This window comes from Corapipo altera, unplaced genomic scaffold, assembly GCF_003945725.1.
Source record: "Corapipo altera isolate COAL_440 unplaced genomic scaffold, ASM394572v1 78, whole genome shotgun sequence".
In the NCBI taxonomy this organism is placed as follows: Eukaryota; Metazoa; Chordata; class Aves; order Passeriformes; family Pipridae; genus Corapipo; species Corapipo altera.
Genome location: NW_020884904.1, coordinates 5,092,821 through 5,115,220, shown reverse-complemented (window position 1 = coordinate 5,115,220; position 22,400 = coordinate 5,092,821). Strand labels below are relative to the sequence as shown.

The 22,400-nt window shown below is 36.4% G+C and overlaps 1 long non-coding RNA gene across 1 annotated transcript in view; it reads right to left on the bottom strand.

Moving 5' to 3' along the window:
- Positions 1 to 22,008, bottom strand: part of LOC113950907 — a 55,381-nt gene extending 33,373 nt beyond the window's left edge. The window contains exon 1 of the long non-coding RNA XR_003528928.1: positions 21,845 to 22,008. This is a non-coding gene — a long non-coding RNA (uncharacterized LOC113950907). The remainder of the gene's footprint in view (positions 1 to 21,844) is intronic.
- Positions 22,009 to 22,400: the final 392 nt, after the last annotated feature.

Here is a 22,400-nt window from a genome sequence, read left to right as displayed (position 1 = left end):
TGAACTGTACTTTAGGTAAGGGGAAGTGTGTCTTTTCTGTCATCTCTGCCTGTGACCCACTGGCTATTAATCTTGAAAACAGCGCCAAAAATCCCAATGACTTCAACAAAAACCAGGCTACCCCATATTTTATAAAAGAAGCTAACATGCATAGTAGAAAGTTGGCTAAATTCTCCATACTTTAGTAAGGTAAAATTTCCAGTAATGAAATGGTCTTTCTTCCTGAGAACCTATAAATCCAAAAAACATTGCAAATCTCTGCACTTCCAAAGTCTGAAATGCCTGTTTTCCTTGTCCTTCATTTGTGGCTATTTCCAGTGGATAAGAAGGTCTCAGAAACTCAGTGATTTACTTCATTTTAGCTAACAGCATTTCTCTTTCTCTTAGGACTGTGACTATACAGTATGATACCATTTCAACAGCCTTTCCTCTTCCCATGTTTTCTTTATATTCAAAAGGTTAAAAAGGAATGGAATATGCATCCTTGTATTAGAGAAATAATTACAGTTCCAGCACTGAAACCCTAATTTTACTAGCCTTGTGCAACCAGAATGTTAACACTGCTCTAAAAATGTGGAGATATCTCCATCTGTATATGAGTTTAACTGCTTGGAAAACTTTGGAATAAATATGAAGTTTCCCCAACCCCTCCAGTAACATGATGTGAGTGCTGCTACAGTGCTAGTTTTGTTTCAGTACAAGACCTGTACTGTAAGCCTTTGGTGGCTGAAAGGTAAATTACATTCATGCAAAACAAAACTGATGAACTACTGAAAGCTGTAGCTGCTGAAATAAATTCCTGTGTGCTAAATTTATGGGAACTATGCACTGTGTACACCACAGTACATTCACTTGCAGATTCAACTTTCAAATGACTTTCATTACCACAATAAGTAGCAATACTGTGAGAACAAGGTCCACCAGTGATGAGCATAAAGGCACAATTTTGTTGTTGGAAATATATACTCATCAGCATATATTAAACCTTGTATGGATCAAAGAGCATTACTTGTGTGTTTGTTTTCATTTGCTATTCATTACTGACATAGAAGTAATGCCAGGGCCTCAAGGCTCAGTTTAAGAGGTACCTTACTGTATTAACACTGCGTTAACAGGTTTCATCTGAAGTTCAGGGCCTCCAGCATCAAGTTTTCCTCCTGGAGTCTGTCTTTGTTTTGTCCTTTGTGAATGTACTTGTTTCCTCAACAGCAGCATCTCCTGCTTATATTCTGTATGGTTCTGCTTATTACAGGGACTTATTACTGAGGGAGACTGAAAAAAGGGAGACTAAAGAATGGTACTGTCTGTCTTTCTCTGCATTATGAAAAATTTTGGTATTTGAATAGCAGAACAGGAAGATGATAATTCTGTTTTCTGAAGGTTTGTGTTGAATTTTGGGTCACTATCTCGCATAAAATTGTTCAGTATGCCGCTAAAGTGTGTTTGTTGTACTTCTCACAGAAAATAATAGAAAAAAGAGCAACTATTAGTCTTCCAGACCACATCCGTTTAATACAGTCGTCTCACATGGCATTTTGTATTTCACATTCTAAAAGCAGTGAGTCCTGAAGAGGATACAAATACTAATGGATGACATATGATTGTTAAAGTGAAGATATTTCAGATATGAATTTTTGCACACTTGACTGGGAAAATACAGACTGTGGAACAGCCAAGATAGGCTTAAATTTAAATCTAATCCCTCTTACACAGAAGGAAGTTCTCCTCGCCAGTGGACACCCATTAAGTGAACACAATCGTTCTCAGTAGCACTGTCAGCCTGCAAAAACAAAAAGGATTTTTATTTTGATTATTTTTAAAGTTTAATGACAAATCCTTTCCCTTCTTCACATTAAAAAATAAAGGCTGTGCTGGAGTCCCATTAAGGGACTGCTTTACAGCCTGGTTCTCTGAGGCACTTACATTGTTTAAATTTTAATTTACAGTCTGAAATTTTTATTTAAAACAGTACTTATAAACAAAAAAAAGTTTCTCATAGTCTATGGCTTCTACTCTTGCAGAATCTTCTAAGCTTTTACCTGTCCCAGTGTATTCTCTGCCAACTCCCAAAGGCATGTTTTCCCTTCCTTTGGCCTCCCCTAGTCAGTGCTACAGTGTTGTGGGAAAGCACTCTGCTTAATACCTTCCCATGATATTTTGACAAGGAATAGAATATATGAAAAGACAGAAGACTACATTCACCTTTGGTGTAATGACATGGAAGGCAATTCAAATGGCAGTCAATGAGGCAACATCACAGATAAATTAATTTTATGCAACATATTGCTTTAGGAAATTTCTGCCATGGATATAAAGTTGGGAGAAGGGACTATAGCAAATGTTTTATTCTGTGAGTCTCCACTTCACTTCTGCTGCAAAGTATGATTTTCTTCATAATTAGAAAATATTTGTAATTTTTTGATCTGTGATTTACTCATTGCAGTTATCTAGTCTGTGCGAATCAATATTTAAGATGTTTTGAGTAAAGAAATGGGTCAGACATTACAATTCTGTTTCCTAACCAGATGCAAAAAAAAAATCTCATGCTCATCTTCATTGTGCAAAGCTCCCTGACATCAGAGTTAGATTAACACTGCACAAATGAACCCGCAGTAAATAGATAAGTTCCTGTCCAGCTGATACCTGCCTGGATGACTAACACTTTAAAAACAAACCCCCAAACCAAACCCACCAACACAAAAACCTGTGCCTGCATTAGAGACATCAGGTTAGATTTGAAGACTGCAGATAGCTTTCCTGTATATCTGTTATTCTATTATGTGACATTGCTGAGTATAGGTAGGATAAAAATTCTTAGTGCATTGGTATTGCTCTTCAAGTTTAATGGAGTCTATAGCCTACATTTGTGAAATGCTTAGAAAATAGATTATATTTCACAGGCACTGTGCTATTCAGAAAAAGGGCTGTAAGAAATGTGAAAGTCTTATAATAATGCTAAAAAGAGGAAAAATTTCCAAATTAATACAGACGTTCTCATTTCTCTTTTATGTTTTGATGTGTAACTGTTGAGTGGCTCATCACAAACATGCCACTATCACTGAATACTCAGAGTTTATAACTGCAAGGAAATTGTTCCTTGTATTTATTTAAGGATCCCTGAGTGGGTCAACAACAGGTACACCCTTGAGTTGGGTATGTGGAAGGTGAGTAGGATCAGTGGTAGACGGAGCTGAAATTTCCTGAGAATGGGTTGAGTACACAGGAAACGTACTGCTTTCATCCTGTTCATTGCCACATTATGACACTGAGTATCTATCACTTTGTAATATTTGCACTGCTTCCTCTCTATAATGAAACACTTCAGAATTAACAGAATAATTTTGAAGCCATCCATGTATTCTTTCTGCTCTAAATCAAAATATGTCTATGATATAGTACCAAAACCATGAAGGCTGTAGGAAAAACCAAAGATGGTCTTAGAAAATGGATTGACAAAACACTTCAATCAAAAAATGGTTTGGAAGTAAATGACATGCCTTGCTAGGATTCTTCACACTCTTCTCCTGTACCAGTATAAATGACAGAATCATCAATAATACACTAATTACCTGAGTAGTTAGAATGTCCCATCTGCCTCCTGCTGGAACAAGTGTGATGCTTGGGGTTTAAATGGAATGCAAGAGGAAGTCAGAATTTGTTCCCCTATCTTCTCCTTAACTTTCTAGAAGAAAGGGCCAGCAGAGGAAGCTGTTGAGAGTTCAGAGCCTTATGCTCTTCTGAACAATTTGAGCAGCCTAGATTTCCTCAATGCCTTTCCCATATGGGATAATATTTTTCTTCCTCCAGTGTTTGTTCTCTCAAGGATGAATGTATCATCAAAGTTTTTTACTCTGTAATAAGTTGCTCAAAAATAATCATGATAGGTTTAACTGTCTTTAAAAAATCAGTAAGTTTATCTGAAGAAGTACAGTTCAACTATCCACTGATTTCTGGCAAAATATAGCATAAGTTGATATGCTATCCATACTGAGGTGAAAGACATTGGCAACTAAGAAATTGTGCTAATGCACAGCCAACAATATAGACAATTTACTGGAAATAAAGAGAAATACAAGCAGATATGGTGTTATTACATCTTGTAGATCACTTAGGACTATACTGTTGTCTATTTTCAGCACATAAATTTTCCAAAAATATAATTTGTGATGCTCTGCTCTCCATTGACCTGTATCCTCTACTTCTGTTCACTCTAATTGCCACTTACAGGTCTGGACCCTTAAGACTGGCACAAAAATGAATTAATGTGATGTGTTTTAAGCTTCTGGACTTATCATGGTTTAATTACAAGAATAAATTAATTTTGAATATTTTTATATCCTTAAAAAACCTCATACTCTAAGAACCAAAAAAGGGTGATCATTCCATTCTCATTACATCCCAAAAAATTGCCATGAGAAATAAAATAATTAATATCTGTGCTTATTCTTTATCATTAGTCTTTGTCCTAAGAATGGATTAATGAGAATATTCAATGAGAGTCAGAACATCCTGGCATTCACTTCTGTGAAAACTCATTCTTGTGTCAAAGACTATAATGAGGACTGAAAGAAGTGTACAATTAATTCACAGCAACCTTAAGGTTATAGTGAGAAAATAGTACATCATTCCAGACTGATAACCAAGATCAGCATAAGAGAAAACGAAGAATGAATACAAGAAGACTGAAGGAAGAGTGTTTACGTCTGGATTATAAAGCCTTTGTTTGACGGTGTGTAATTTTAAAATCCACATTAGATTTTATTGGCTACACTTTTCACTCCATTAGAGGTCTTTTTTTCACCTCTCCTTCTCAGGTGTTCCTTCAGAATTAAGCAATTGTCTAGCAAACCTATTTTCCTCACCTCTCCCAGGTAAGAGGCTGTCAAGAAACAAAAGATGAAACTACTTTTTGTATTCAACAAGAAAGGCTAAGAAATAAGAATACCGTGAAGCCAAATGATCTTTAGAGAAATTTCCTTCATATCTATGGTTTTGAAACAAACATAAACATTTTTTGGAATTCTTTGCTCCAGTGATAAACCATTTAGTAATGTTAGTGCTACAGTCTAGTTGACATGGTGATGTTTGGTCAAAGGTTCGACTTGATGATCTTGGAGGTCTTTTCTAACCTTAATGGTTCCGGGTTTATGTTAAGGGTGCTCATTTTCTCGGCTATTCACAGAACAAAACAAATGACAGCAGGTCATGTAAGTATGGACGGCTTGGGTGGGTAAAGGCAGGAGGAGGAAGAGACACCGACACTGGGCGGACAAGACTGCACAGTTGATTAGTTCAATGATTTTCTAAAGCCTTGTATTACGTTTATCATGGGTATTATTTCGGATCAGCGCCCTCGCAGTTGTGCAAGTGTTGCTGACTTTGAAAGACAGCTACTGATATAAAATAATATAGAGTAGCAAGAAATTAAATGAGCACATCTCCTTGAAAAATGTTTAAAACGGGTGCTTTGCTTTTGATTAATAATTAACGTTGCTTAGTTTCTGTAGGCTTAAAAGAATTATTGCAGCAGCACTCCTGCTCCATTATACTTCAGGTAGTATCAGGTTTCTCATTATTAAGCCTTGTATTTTTAGTTTGTTTGGTAATGTGGCTATAAAATTTGATTCCAGACATGAACTTCTCAGGAAAAGATCTCAGTTTAGCAGAGACTTAAACAAAATTATTTTAATTTTTAAATAGTTCAGCTATTTGATGGTTAGCAGGGAGAATGGAAGCCTGGGATAACTCCTCGCAGAGAGAGAGCTAGTGATCAGAGCATGGCCTTCTCACTGACTGCTATGCTTTACGTTGTTTATTTCCTGTCACAAAAAAATGCTGCTGGAAGAGAAGTAGAGAAAGTTGGAGTGAGAAACATGAGAAAGAAGAAGAGGCTTCTTACCCTTAATGAGATCCTGAGATTAGTTAGTAGCATGGTGCTAATAACACCAAGGTCGTGGGTTTGCTTCCTGTATGGGCCATTCACTTAAGAGGTGGACTTGATAATCCTTGTAGGTCTCTTCCAACTCAGAATATTCTATGATTTGGAATATCTGGTTAAACATTAGAATGAGGCAATTCTTACTGTAGTTCTTCTTTATGGCTCTTGGTATGGGGGTCAGAGCTGAATTTAAATTGAGGTAAAAGATATGAGAGAGAAAAAATACTGGGGGAGAGGGAAAGTGTTTTTAATGCTGTGGTGGCAAAGTATGAACCATCACTAAGAAACATAGCATCCAGTGAGAAGATAAGAGGCAGTGAGCACAAATTGAAATAAAAAACCTTCTAATTAATTGTAAGGAAAAAACTCTGACTGTGAGGGTGGTCAGACACTGACACTGGTTACCTAGAGAGGCTGAGGATCCTTGGAGAAATTTAAGGCCTAACTGGACATGGTCCTGGTCAGCCTTCTGGACCTGACCCTGCTTTGAGCAGAGAGTTGGATTAAAGAATCTGCAGAGGCGCTTTTCCATCTCAGCTGTTCTATGCTTCTTTGAGTTAACAAATGGATCTGGAACAAGATTAGGACTTTGGTGCTTTCTCAGCTTTACGTTGCTTTCCACCTGGTGGTACAGCCTCAGTGAGGGTAAAGGTGCATATATCTCGAGGGATGGCTATATGTCTAAAACTGGTTGTGATGACAACCCTCCTGTGTTAACCATTCAAGTAATACAGAGTTACTTTTCAGTTTCATATGACAGGCTGTCTTTGAGAAGGCTTTGAAAGCCTTAGCCTTGCTGGATTTTTTTCCTTTTTTCATTCTCAGATACTTCTTGTAGATCTTTCCTTGAAGTGAGAAGGAGGCTGGAAGAGGAGGCAAGCATTTCACAGAGGTATTGGCAAGGCAGTTTGGAGATTTTCTACACTTTTCTTCCTGTAAAAAATACCAAAGGGCTGCAGAGTACCAGAGGTGTAACAAACAAGCAACAGAGGACTGAGCCCAGTTTTGAATCCTGCTGCTAGAATTGTTCATGCATTCAACATTGCCCTATCAATGGCTAAAATGAAGAAATAACCCCAAGAAAATAGTCTAGCTATGAGCTAAAACTGCAGAGAGTTGTGGTTTAGGACAGCCTTTACTGACAGTGTTCTTCATACTATTAACTGCAGAAATGCTGATTCTTTCATATCGTTCCAGGTACCAAGGAACTGACATCACACAGAACCACCATTCAACATGAAAAACAGCTTGCTGAAGAGTATTTTCTTTTCTTGGCATTAAAGAACTCCTCAAGGATTACTTAGCTCGTGATAAAGAGACTTACATCTTCCCCTTTGACCAGCAGCTTCATATTCTGAACCAGTAACTTTACAAAGATCTCTACCTTGACAGAAGCCTAGCATGGAAACCTGATGAAGAACTCAATCTGACATAAAGATGCAAGAGATGCTACTGTGCTAGAAAAAATTAAGAAAACAAAATCCTTGCTTAGGATATCAGCAAGGAAAATGTGTAGTGATGAATTAGTTATGTCACATTGGTGAGCTGTCCCCTTGGGTTGACATGGGAAGTAAAAGGGACCATGAAGGAGACCAACCTGCTTGCAGAGGTTTAAGACTTTTTTATTACTGTGGTGTCATTGCAATAAGAGAAGAGGATAGCTCAGACTAACTTCCCCTTCCCCCCTCCCTCTTTCCCTTTTTTCGGTTCTGGAGCAACACACACACACACACACAGAGCAGTGTTGCAAGTAAGGTTTTGTGTGTCTGTGCATTAAAATGATACATTTAATTAATGAAGACACCTTGGGGCTTGAGTCTCATCTTGAAATCACAGTATAAAAAATTAAATACATGTATAATACGTGTGAATGCTTGCCACTTTAAAAGAGACAGTGAAATATCAACTGCATGCACACTAAAGAAATAGTTTTTTAAATTACTGTGATCATACAGTGTGCATTATGACTGGCATAAAAAAAAAAAAGAAAAAAGGAGCTTTGTGGAGGATTTTAACAGTGAAATACTCAGTACAAGCTTCTCCTCCTGGTTTTCCTTGCATGCATACGTGGTTTGTTGAAGTGAGAACTGTTTCATTCTGTACTTGTGCATTGTTTAGCACAAAAATCACACACAAACAAAGTATTTAGGGGATCTTTGCTCTACTTGAAGGCATGTAAAATTGTAAACAGTGATTGACATCCCTAAGACCAAGTTACATTTAATAAGGTAATCACAGAGCAACTCACAAAGTTAATTTAGGATTGTAACTTCTCTTTATATTGTAACATAGGTCTTGCAGGTACTTTGCCAGCTTGGAGAATTCATATCATATTTAGGATCCAAGCTGTCTATGCAATGTAAGGATTGAGTTAAGTAACAAAGAATAAAATTCATAAAGACAAGCATTCACTTGCAGGAGTAGGAAGAGGAAGGTGGACAAAATTGCCCAGATCAGTTAATGTAAGATGACAAAGAAGGCTTCAGTACTGCCCCCTGAAGGGAAGTTTCTAATTCTACAATTAGATACTTTGATTGGAACATAACTATCTCAGGAAGGCAGTAAGGGAACAATGTTTACTCACCTACCAAGAAAAGGCCTATTTAATTTTTCGGAAGTAATTATCTATTAAAGTGAAGCGGATCCTGGTTATTTTTTCTACATCTCCAACTAGATGACCTAAAATAATGGGTAACAGAATCCTTATTTCATATTTTCTTAGGCTCATTTGTTGTAGAATATGGATTAAAAAACATGTGTTCTTTGAGCTGTTGCAAGTTACCTTGTTGTACAGAGATCAAAGGTCTCTGTACAACATTTGGATGGCAACATTTGGAATCTCACCGAGAGTGAGGAGGTTCATGATAAAACACTTTACAGCTACCTTGCTACTGTCTAGCAGGGAAAACTAAGCACACTTAAGTATAATTTTGGATTGCTGAGACTGTATGTTTGACAAGGGAAAGACTTTTTCCATACTTTTCTCCCTTCACAGTATTATTGCAGATTCTTCCATTGTATGTATATAGTTACTCTTCAAATGACACTGGAATGAAGAAGTCAATCATCCTAACAGAAAAAACTGTAACACATTTAACTGTGTGCAGTAAGAGAGACTCTCATCTTAAAGTCTGGTTCCAAGGAAGGAAATATATCAGTGGATTGCCTTTTATGCAATCCACTGAAGCCAAAGAACTGACGTTGGGACTGAGTTATCCATATGGATACTATTCAACACTCTCCTAGTGCTGTCATAGGAAGAGAACACAAAGATGTGCTCTGCTAAAAAAAAATCTTGTGCATCCCTGCTCTATAAAGTGTCTTTGTGAGAGACACTTTTTTTGGATGTAACAACAGATCCTATGAATGGGAGCTGTGAGTCCGAATGCATGTGTTAGTTTCACATGTACTGAGCACAAATATCTGTGCTAGAGCCCTTCAGGGAATAGATTTACTAAAGAAAAAGAATAACTCATTTTGTGGAAGGAAAAACATTGTCTACTGTCAATGTTATTACAAATAAAAATCAATTTTTTTTCAATTTTTATTTCAGTTTATTATCTTGCCTTCAGTTAGTGGCATTCTGATGAACATGATGAAAACCTTGCCTCCTGCAAGAGCACGTGTGTGAACCATAACTGAAACCCATTTCTTTTCAAAGTTTTTGGAATTCTGAATGTTCATACAACGGAATAGTTTGGCACAATCTCCAGTGTGAACACACATGAAAATACTAACTAATACTATCAAAATGTGACATTTTGTTGTTTCTGTTTTTATTTATAGATCCTGCCTGTTTTGCAGCTGTTCCTTATTATACAAGCTGACTAGAAACTGAAGAAAAAACATGAGGAAGAATAGAATAGTAGTACTATCTTAACCTGCTCATTTGATTTTTCAAGTTCCCTATATCAACACTTGGAGTAAGTGTATGTCTTTCTAGTACAAATCCAGGCCAAGAGTACTTCCAGGTAACATTAGTCCTATTAATAGACCCAGCAGACTGATATTAGTTACAGAAGTCAAAACCCATCAAGCTTCTCTTATTTCTGACTGGTCTTATTGTATGTACCAACCCAAACCCTTAAATCTAAATATTTCCAAACCTAAAAATACAACGTTGCTGGAAGCAGGGGAAGGAGGGAGAGGTAATTGGTTCAACACAGAGGTGATTGGAGAATAAAAAATTTCTAATGAGTAGTTATTAAATGCTAACTTCCCCTGTTGTGAAATTTTTTGTATGGGATTTTAAAGAGCAGAACTTCCTACTTGTCTTATCTTGTGCTGTAAAACGCTATAGCTCTAGATGAGAATTAAAGGTTTTTTCCACAATCCTGTCAGCTGGGCCATATGAGTGTTGATCCTAATTAGATAAAAGCAAAAAGTATGAGAATTGTTACCCATAAAGTATCAGTATTTCTTATCATCCTTATAGTGCATTGGTACCAATCAATAAGCTAATCAACACATGTCACCTGGATGGGAACTATCCTGTTATTCACATGCACCTGCTCAACACTCACACTACAAAGGGAAATTGTTGGAACCTTTGAAGCAAACTGTTAGAAACTTTTGCATGAGGAGAGCAAGGGAGGGGATGAGATTGAGGGGGTAGCTTGGATTCAGCACAATCTGCAGTGTGCAAGTCTGTGGTCTTCAAGACAATACCTGCTTCAGTATTCTAAATGGTTAGATGGGGGATCATTTCCTTTTTCTTCATTAAATTTGGGTCCTCTTGGACTAGAGGTTTATGAAATATTGAGGAAAATGTCTGTACTTTCATAGCTATCACATAAGCTTTGGGTGGGGTTCTCCAAACAAATTGTTTTTAAAATGACAAAATTTTGATTCTTTGCAAATCCACTTGAAAACCACTATCAATGACAATCAAAAGAGCATTCAAATCAAGCTGAATGTAATCATAGTTTGTGGTTCTGAGATGTCCATTATACTTCCAACTACTGGATTGTTTGGTGGTTTTTTTTTCCAGGCAGAGAGTGCCACGCTGAGTGGTGTTTGAAGACAGTGTAGGAAGCATTTCACTGTGCTGCCTCGGCAATATGGATTTCTTATGTTGGGTAAAATGTCTTGCTAAGGAGATAGACACTGAAACTTTAAAATTCCTTTTCTCCCTTTTTGGAAAGACATCAAGCTGTGGACTACAAGATGTTTGGACTGGGCAGTTGTGGCATGGCTAATAATATTTGCAGCAGTACCTAGAAATTCAACTGAAAGTCCCTAATTTTGTACACTGTACTTATAGTAAGAGAGAGTTCTTGCTCAGATACGCTAGAATAAGCAGAGAGCAACACAAAGAGGGAAAATGAAGCACTAAGTTATTAGCCCAAATTTTAGGACAAGAAATCTCTCAACAGATTAAGTGTGTGTCAGATCTGGGAACCAAAGCCAACACAGTGCATCAATCACAAGTCAACTGTTCTGATTTTAAGAGAAGGAATTATATGGGTAACCTCCTAGAGCTTCAAATAAGTATCAGATTATAATTCCATCTTTAAATTTCTTATTCAAACCAAACCCCAAATCCAAACCTCTTGAGGGTCTCTCAACACTGCTAATACACTCATCAGTTCACATTCCAAACAGCATGTGTATTCAACAGACAATAGTGATTGTTGTGGTGGGAGGCAAAATATGCAGTGGGCTGCAGTAGCAGGGATTATACCGTATATATTTTTAATATAATGTATGGCTCATGTTTCAAACACTGATTATAATTAAAATTAGGGTATAAAATGTGACTTTAATATTTGCATCCAGTCTAATGCCTTTATTTGTTCTATAGTTTCATTTGAAACACTTCTATGCACAAGTTGTTATGTCAGCTGAAGTTTAGCAACTGTTATTATTGATTATAGCCTTGATGGAAACTTCTCAGCAGTTTACAATATTTAGTTAGGATATTTGAAGAGACCTAAAGGATTATTATAAAGAAATGAAGCTAGGTTTGGCAAAGAGCCTTTCTTTTGTCTCTGAAACTTTCTGCAGTAAATTTAGAACAGAAGAGCAGTTCTCTGGAGTAAAAATATATGTATCGCTGGCTACAAGTGTATGTTTGCTGCTTCACAATTTTAGAATTAGATGATGGACTTATTTAGTAGACATTGGATAGTAAAAAGTAAAACCCCTAATTTAAAACATTCCACATTACCACATTCCAAGAAAAACACGGACCGGTGAACAAAACCAGCAGTATTGTAATAAGAAAACAACTAGGTGCATTTTTTCCAAAACCTAAACCCAAAAATATAAATGTATGAGTTACTGGCTAAAAAATGCTATGTTCATGTCTCAGTTTCTTCATGAACTTAAAAAACCAACTTAGACTTGAAAAAAATAAAAAAAAAGTATCTAAATCTCCAGGTCAAGGTTTAGAGCACAGTTCTGATTTTATAAAAATTTTTTTTGAAGCTTTATGTTGTTGGTTTTTTTAATTTAAAAATGTGCTTTTTAGTTTGCAAGTGATTTATCATTACAACATTTTTTAATTTAAAGATAAGATACTTTTGGTAATTTTTAAAAATTATGATAATTAATGTGAGCAAAGGATTTCTATCACCATATTCTGTGCACTGGCTTTGTTATTTAAACTAGGGAAGGGGTCACTTTTGACATAAGGTACAGCAGACAACTGCTGATATGTAATAGGAGCCCCATTCAGCAGGCTACATAAGCCCCTGATTGCTTGGCATCCCTTTCTGATTACTATCAATTTTTGAGCATTGATCATAAGCCACGACTATTCAGTCAGACACTCATACTTACACTCAGCTTTAAACACATGCTAACACTCTAGGTCAACTTTCTACATCAGCTTAATTTGTGTTTTACTGAATCATAACTGTAATAATGCTTGGAAGTGAGAAGGGAAGATTGTGGGACGATCAAAGGGAGAGAAAACTTGAGCCAGATTCTTGAATCCTCACTCTTATGAAGAGTGTTAAAGCTGCTTTGCTTTGACTTTCTAAGGGGTCTTGCAGAACAAGAGAATCTGTACCTACTCAAGAAGGTACAGATGAGAAGAAGAAGACGTATGTTGATAGAAGGGGGTAACACTGTGGGATGCTGTTGAATCTAAAAGGCTGTACACTACTGGTGAGACTTTGGCAGGAGAATGTTCTCCTAAACTCATGCAGCAAAATTGTGCTCAAGTGACTTATAAGCACTTTTGTCCCATAGAAGTCCATGTCTCTGAATAAGCATCATCTGCTTTCTAACCAGCAATTTCTCTTATGCCTAATCTTTCTTGCTTTATCCACGTGTGAGAAATAAAAGAGAATTGGACTTCCAGCCCCTTGTTGGTGTATCTATATGATTCCACTGGTATGTGCTGATCTCTAATATTTCAGTCAGCCACTTCCCTGTGATACCATTGTTCCAGATTTCATATTTATTTATCTTCCATTAGTCCCCAGTATCTCATGAGGGCAGGGATTATTTGTAAATATAATTATCTTTGAAGGGCTGATGGGGTAAAGGCCCCTGGATCCTGGGCTTGCTCAGCTGTTTTAGCTCTTGCTGTTTATGGATACATCAATATTAATCAGAAGGACACTGCATGTAAAATATAATAATATTTGTGATTACATCTTTTATCTCCCTTTTGAGATCTAGGCAAAAGGCAACCTCTTTACAATGCTCAGTGCTTTGTACAACTCCATGACGGACCAGAAAATAGCACCAAAATGTGGTGTGTCAAATGCATCTCCCTTAGGAGGGTTGGTGTGACTACTCCATTATGTGTCCTGACCTTCATTGCCTGAAGGATGAGGAATTTTGTTCTTGAATCTGTTTCTTTTGACCTCTGCCTTCTCATTTTGCTTTGATATGCATAATAAATACAAGTGCCATAAACAGCTGTTTAAATAACTAGTGTGTATTGTTTTATTGTACTTGCTGAGATATGCAGACAGAAGACAGATCTTTAATACGTGATTAGAAATACATGACTTAAACTATAGCACTTCAAGGTATGAAACGTATTTTGATAAATGGTATCCATATTTAGAAAATATGAGATCCAATTCCAACTTAGCCATAAATTTTGTGTGTAATAATGGGATGAATCATTTAAATTATTACTTCACCTGATGCTCCTAAACTGCTTGGGAATGCACTCAGCATGTTGCCATTATTCAAAGTAGTCTTGACTCAAAAATCTTCACCTGAATATCTACAGAGGCAGATTCCTTACTCTGCCATAGTGGCAGTACTGTGAGCTTTTCCGTGTTGGAGCTTACTTTTGGGAACATGTAGCGTTAGTTCAACAAGGCAGTGGAACACATGAAAAATAGGTCACAGGTACTGTGGTGGATAATAAGGGTAATTCTTGGAGTTTGAATTTCTAAGCTGGGTGTCTAAAGTCTTGAGGGTTTTAAACAAATTTGTATCCAAAGTAAGCCCATATATGCACTGGAGCCATTATCACTACAGAACCCAAGACTGGCATGCAAAAATGAAGTGTCAGTTCATACTTACAGGTTTACTGAATTACTCTCTATATTAAAAGTTTTCTAGCCTTTTCCCTCTTCTCCCTTTTTTTTTCTGTTCTGTTTTCACTTTAATTTATATGTGCTCTATTTGCCTTCCCTTTCTCATTTTCCTTTCACTGGCTTCTAAGTAGGAATACAGTAGGTTGTTTTCATTTACATCAATATTTTTAATATTTGATGTTCAGTTATTTTAAATCAGGCTAAACTTGTTACAAGCAAAAAGTGGAATCATCTTTAAATCAGCTGACACAGAGGGTATTGTTATAAGAACTGCATCTGTGGCTGATATCCTGCTAAGTGATACAATTATTCCATGCAGTTGCTGGGAAAATTGAAGTGTAAAGCACACCCACCAAAAGGCTTAAGGCGTTGTGCAGTATAAAACCATTTTGAAATATGTACCCCACTAAAGGACAAACCTCTGAAGAGAAAAAGAAATTCAATCCATGGAGTCCAAATGAGGGCAAAGTCTACATAAGACAAGAAAATTGTAAAAAAGTAACAAGCGTGAAGCCAATAAAATACATTTTTGTTGTGGCCTAAGAAACTGTTATGCTTATTGCATTACAATTGAATAAAATAAGAAGCTGGGTTATTGTCTGAATGATAAATTCTTTTTGAGGCACTGAAGTTCACTGCACATTATTTCTGTGTTTTCCCTCACATAACTGTGCTGTGATTTTGTGAGTCACAAGCAAAATGTGCACCTCAAGTCATGCACTCTTAAAAAAACCAGCAATATAATCTATTTAGAGAAGGCCTGAAGCATTTTCAGAACAAGTGCATCATTTTTAAAGTTTTTCCATGGGGAATTACTTATAAAAATATGTATCTTTTGGGATTTGTACCAGGATATCTCTTAATTATTGCTGACATGCCCCCCATAACACCATGAGCTCCCTCAAAGGGCAGGAAAAGGGAATCGGTCTTCCTTAATCACTGAGGATAAACCAAATAAATCTAGTAACTACCTCATGCTATTGAGGCAACAAATTGATGCATTCAGAGTTCCCTAATGAATTAAATGTATAAAAACTAACAGGAAAAACAGTGCTGCATGTTGTCAGGATGAAACCTCAACTTTTTTTTAGGGCACTTTTTAGAGCTACCTCAGAAACCTGCAAGTCAAGTGTAATCAAAGATTGTCTAGTCAGTCAGTGGAATCGTTTGTATCACAGAGGTAGATAAAGTGACTTGGAGGTGTAGTAAATAAAACCTTTAAGGAATCAGGACAGGGGGCAAGTCCTGAACATATTTAATACTTAGACTAGAATTTTAAAAGCATGAGTTATCTTATTATTTTGGGCATTTTAAAAATAAAGACTAAAACCTAAGGGTTTCCACAAAGAATTGGTATAGAGCATCCATTCAGGGTGTTATGTATCATCTTCAACTTTGTACATCCCCCCTGAAAAGCCAACCTATGTTAAATCAAGTACAACATAAAATTTTGATCTCTATGAGTATTTTTCTTCTGATTAATCTCATCCATTGATTTGTATTGAGTTTTCCAGGTTTGAATAAACTCAATACTTAAAAAAAGTTTTCTGGCATGATTCTATATTTTTATACTCTGATAGTATGACAGCTTTGTGGAGTCCCAGTGGGCACTGAGGTTACATTGTGCTATTTGTTTTATAAATTTTTAAAAAGACAAAGCCATAGCAGGTTGTCCCTTGCTATTAAAACTGTACTTGGCTATGAAAGGGAAGAAACACAACCATGTGCTTCACTAGTAATATATCAAAGCCATCCATCAACAGCAGCTCACTTGAATCTTGTCTGAGATTGAAGTCTTGTGTTTTGCAGAAAAGGGCTTGAAACCAGATGAGTTTTATGACAAATGTTTCTCACAATGTTAGATGTAACCTTTGTGGATTTATTTATATTTTTACCCCAGAGAATGTTTAGATTCTTACAGAACTGGGCACTCATTTCCAACAGACTTTATTTAAAGTTATGAGTCTTGCATCTGACTAGGGTCCAATGACCCTTTCACACAGGGTTTTAGTACAGAAGGAGACCCTTAAAATCACTGTCAAATTACATACAGGCCTTCACAGTCTCACCTACTAGTAGAAAAGGAGTCTCTGTGATTATTTTCTAGTGAAAATGATGAAAATTTAAAGGAATAATAAAAAAAAAGTCCTTTTTCTATACAGAGACATGTAAAAAATTATAATTGGTGTGTTTATATTCATCCAGGATTATTTAATTTAGTGATTTGCTTTAAATAATGTATTTTTAAATTTTAATTATCCAGTACTTCAGCAAAGAGATGAAGAAGGCTGAATGAGACCCTTGATCTGCTACAATGTCTAACTTTTGCAGGTCGAATATTTAATCTGTTATATTGTAATAAATCACACAGACTGAGACATAACCATCATCTGTATGCTTTTGATCCTTCTTATTTTGTCTTACCAGTCTTTAGGAGTTGTCTAAATACTAGAGTTTTTTTCAGGTATGTTTTAATGTTCTTTGGAACAGGCTTGAAAGACATTTAAGGCTAACTCCACAGGAAAAATTGTATCTGATTTACTGTTTCAGCTTCAAAACTCTCCTAAATCCCTGTTTAGTTGCCTGCCTACCCTAGAGCCAACTACAGTTCACAGCTACTAGATTGTTGTCCAATAAACACGTACAGTTAAAAAGTCCTTAAGTAAGACCTGGTGAGATCAAGCCCAAAAAACCTCTCTCAGGTCATAGTTTCTTTCATTAAGAAGGTAAATCAGAGCTAGGTGTTACAATATTCAGCACTGACAGTCTTTTTTTATTGATGCCCAACTTGGGCTCCATAAACATTCTATAACTCACACACGGGAGGAAGGGCCCTGGGGATTCTTGGGATTTGTGTGATGTGGTAGGTTTGCAAATAGCTTTGCAAACCTGTGTCTGGATATCTTTCTTCTGTGGATCTTCAAGAATATGAAAGCATCACCCACAAGTGGATGCAGACATAAATATCTGCTCAAATTGCACGATAGGTTGATTTGAGGTCTAAGGGTTGAATTTTGTAAGTTTGACTTCTAGTTTTCTTACTCAAGCAATGTATGCAGTGTTTCACATACATATATATATATCTGAGGGAATAACACATACTAAAGGCAAATCAAAATAGTATTTTAGTCATTTTAAAAAAAGAATAGACCCTTGTCAACTCTGAAAAACCATGATCTTTAATTCCCTTCTGGTTCTAAAGTAAAGAACAAACAACTTTCAACTGCAAAAGTAGTTAAAAAAATTTCTAAAAAAGAAAAAAGATAAAAGTACATGAGAGGCAGTTATCTAAATTCAAGTAGTTTATATTGAAGCATAAAAGATTTTTGTGCCTTGCAAAAAGTTAACTTACAAATTTTTGCTCAAGATTTTTAGCAACTTTTAAAACTTTCTCAAAATATTGTCATCACAGACATCCCTGATGTTAAAAGCCTGCACTGTCACCAGAGTAATTTGAATCAAGACAACTGACATCTAACACCAAATGCACACTTCCGTAGAATATATATATATAAAGGCTCCTGGGCTCTGATTAAACAACAGCTGCTCTACAACCAGACCCCAAATCTGCTGGACCCCAGTAACAGTCAAGCCTTATCTTATGTTAGCAGACAAGTTCAACCATCAAACAACACAAAGAGCGCAGCAAGATTAATGAACCATTCTTGTAAAACCACCACGTCTAATATAATGTTTAAAAGTTCTTCAGCAATTCAGTGGAATTAAAAAACATTAGTGCTATTCAGTATTTAGGGTCTTATTTAAAAGTTAAGCCATCCAGTTTAACAAACTCAAATGCTTATTTTTCTGGTGCCTCTCTGGATGAACTTCAGTGTTACCTATGTCTGTCTTATCTTTCTGTAAATTCACTTTCCTAATAATTTGATCTCATGTTCAATGTTTTGATTTCATAAACTCTTTGTTCAGTCCAGTAGTACCTCACTTTTCATTTAAGTACATATATTTTTGACTGAGCAACCTTGTTACATGTTGTCATGAAACAGACCAAAATATCCCCATGGGGGAAGGTTGTCTCCATTCTGGAAATCATAAGCAGCAGCCTTAGAGAGGAACTCTCATTCTCTTAAGGGTTTTTATTCTTTTTATTTCTCCCCCCCCCTTTTTTTTTTTTCAAAGAACACCCTATGTAAATGTATTTCAGTAAACAAATAATCTTACAATCCCCAAAAGGTCCCAGGGTTTATGCTACTGTTTCATATCACACGAGGCTGTTAGGCCCACTGCCAGTGTTAATCCATTCCATGTTAGAAATCTAAAACCTCTCAGATGTATTAGGCAGCCGATCTGTGCTGGAATTTGGCTTAATTCCTGATAGTCATCCCCCTGCACTTCTTCAGTGGAGAGAAGGCTGGGTTTTTTAAGAACTTATCATTGGTAATTACTGAGATTTTTGCTGACTTTAGTGATTTTTGGGAAGTTTCACTGAAACTGTTACTGAATCCATGTTCTTGGCATCCAAAATGTAGTGGTCACTACTGGAAAACTGAAGGTCTTATGCCACAGAGTCAGAACATCCTATATTTGCCAGCATATACCACAGTTATTTCCTTTCCTCAGCCTGTGGAAATAGACACAACTGATAATTGCTAGCAAATGTCACATGCTGTGTTATTAGCAGAGAGGTTTATATAATTAATGAGCAGTCCAGAGATACTGATGCTCATTGCATTATTCTTACTTTGAAACACCTTAGCAGCTTTTTGCCTTTTATTTTTCAATCTATCTTTATGAAGCTTTGGAAAGGATGTCACAACACCACCAACACACATAGTAACCAATGACTTTTTTTTCTCTGAAGTTCATAGACTCAAGACAAAAAGTAGTGTCTTCTGATTTAGACAGATGAAGCAAACATTCTCTTTTAAAATAGATGCTAACAAATGTTAGCCAGTCTCTGGTTTGATATCCCTGTTTAGTGTATTCATGCTCTAAATTGGTTGCAACACAAGAAAAAAAGAGGTTTTTATTTAAACAGGAGTATCATGACATCACGGTCCTAAAGTGTAAAGGCAATAAAAGATCCATTCCAAGGGCTAGATGCAATTCCAGAACTTTTTTCCCTAAAATTCCCTTAATGCCAGAGGTGCATGTAAGCTATTTTACCCTCCACATCATCAGCCAAACAACTTGAAAAGCAGTTGCCATTTTTAGATAATTAATACTCTAAATCAATTCATGTTTGTTTTTATCTGGGTGTCCATTACACAATCTGTTGCTGTTATCCAACACAACAGCTGGGTATAATTTACTTCTGGCTTATCTGGCAGCTTACAGGCATAGAATTTAAACTCACAAATTCTTCAAAAGTGTTGGAAAATAGTTAACATAAAAGTAATTCCTTTCAGTAAACAGTTCTGTTTTCTCTGAGTTGTGTTGGACATTTTACACCTTTTTTACCCAATCTGGGAGCCTCTAAGCACCTGTACTAGCCTGTACCATTTGTAAGATAGTAAAATGCCATGAGATGATATCAACAGTATTTACCCAGCTAACAGCTTAAAAGGATAGTAGCGCCAAGATTTTGGGAACATGTGTGAGCGTGCTTAAAAAAGGTGTTTGGCTGACAGAGCTGTAGACTTGTAAACCACAAAGTCACAAGTGTGACTTCAGTAAGGTCAGAATGAGGAAATGCTCTTATGTGCTGCTCCGCTTAAAGGAATTTACTGTGTCCTTGTTAAGATTGAGATGAGGAGTGGTAAACTGGGAGCTGACTGGCGAATAGGTATTAAAATCTGCCTAAGACCTTCTGTAAATCTGGTCTGAAGATGTTGTGCAATAAGTGGAAGACACAGCAAAGCCCTTTGACAACCACTTGAAGAGGACTGTGACAGGAGTGATAAAAAGCAAGTGCTTTGCGTTTTTGGTCATTACACCTTATTCCACACGGATGTGCTCCAAGTTTCTGTGCATCCTGCCACTGACCAATGGCACAGACTCAGACACACAATGCTGTTAACAACTTTAACACACATGGAATGTAATGTACTTCTGGATGGCCTATTTGTGCCTGACATGACGTGCAGCACTATTGGCCACGAAGCCTGATTGCCATGTGAAGTTTTGAGGGTCAAGGCTCAAAAGGCAAAGAGGAACACTGGTAAAAAATTTCTAATCAGCAATGATGAAAAAATATCTGTCTTATTCAAAGCAAGAGAGCAAAAAGTTAATTAAAAAAAATACTCTGTATTTATGAATATTATTAAACAAATATACCAAAATATTAGTAAAGCACATTTTTCAAAAGAAACTTACGTGCATGGAATGAAAAATGTTTATATTTAAAAGTTGCTGTGGAAAATTTTTGCTTTGTAAAACACATTTCTTAAAAAGGAACATGGCATATAAACGCAAACATACATATACACACATCTGCACACACATTCTTCCCAAACCCGTAAGATGTCTGTTTGAAAGATGTCAGTTCTTTCAGTGACTTAAAGTTTCTTCAAGGCAGAAAACTATGGAAGATACAGTATAGCTGAACATCTGTCTTGTCATGTAGGCAGATATTAGGATTAAATTAACTAGAAATGAATAGAATGATATATGACAGGGTGCAGATGTCCCAGCCACAGTGTGATAATTTCATTGCAAAACTATGTAATGAATTCCATACATTAGAGAAACACAAATATACCACTTTAGGTAATTGTGATGAAAAGGTATAATATGGAATGGATAAACAGATGGTGTACCCAAAGGCATTTTTCGTTTACTCGTTGCTCTCTAGTAATTTTGAAATTGCTTTATTTGGTTTGCTGTGCGTCTATTATTACATCCTTTTTCTTCTTTTTAATTTTTTTTTTCTTCTTCTGAATCTGGATTCCATGAGGAGCATTAAGGGCCATTTTGGATGTCTGCTCCTGATAGATTGGTTAGCTCCTATTTTCTTTTGTAAACTGCACATAGCTGTGCTACATCTAAAGCCAACGTTTCCGTGACTTCATCAGAAATTGGATTGATTCTAGTAGCCTTTTGGCTTTATGTATTTTCTAAATTGGCACATGCTGCATCTGTGCTACTTGAATTAGCAGAACCGTTCATATTTTACCACAGATTATTAGCAAATTTTCCTTTATTACTTGCAAATGGGTACTTTGGATAGCATGTGAGATTCACTTGAGGCCTAACCATTTCCAATAGGTATATTAAAATGTGATTACATGAAGATGTATTTTACGATATGATTATCTGACCATCCCGAAAAATAAAACACCCTTTTACATCTGTCAACAGGTGGTTTTAAGTGATATAAACAGTCAAATCTGCAGTTTTGGAGAGTACAGTCAGCTCTTGACTTCTTTAATGTTCAAAGCTGAACAGCAGGGAGATCAGTAACTGAGGTGTTACATGTAGAAGTTTAAAATCTACTCACCACACCCACGTGTGCCTGTGCTCGGAGTCTGGACTGAGGCCCACTTGAAAGTGCAGAATTTTAGTTCTGCTGTTAGCTACATACAAATTAGCTGATGTCTCATTGACCTAAAAAGTAATAGCAAAATATTTTCAAATGCAGTTAAGACCAGGAAAAAAATCCAAAAGAAATATCTGAAGCATTGGTGTTCACTTGCAGTAAAGAGCTTCTGAGGTTATCATCACCTTCAGCTTCAATTCATCATTTAATCAGCCACAAAAGTTATTTATTGCCTTGTATTCTCCAATGTCATGGACGTTCCCCCTTAATTATTAACCATGTTTCTAATTTTAGGTCTATTTTTTAAGGAAAAAGTCTTCAGTAATTGAAACAAAACAGGCGAGTGTTGTCAGCTGATTTTATTTCTTTCCTAAAGCAAATCAGTGACTAAATATGGCAGTATTTTTATTACCACCAGTACAAACACATGCAAGCACCCTACATATTTCAATCACTTCTGCAGTGGTTGGTTTTATTGCCAGTTTTAATCGCTTTAATTTAATACAGTTTATATAGA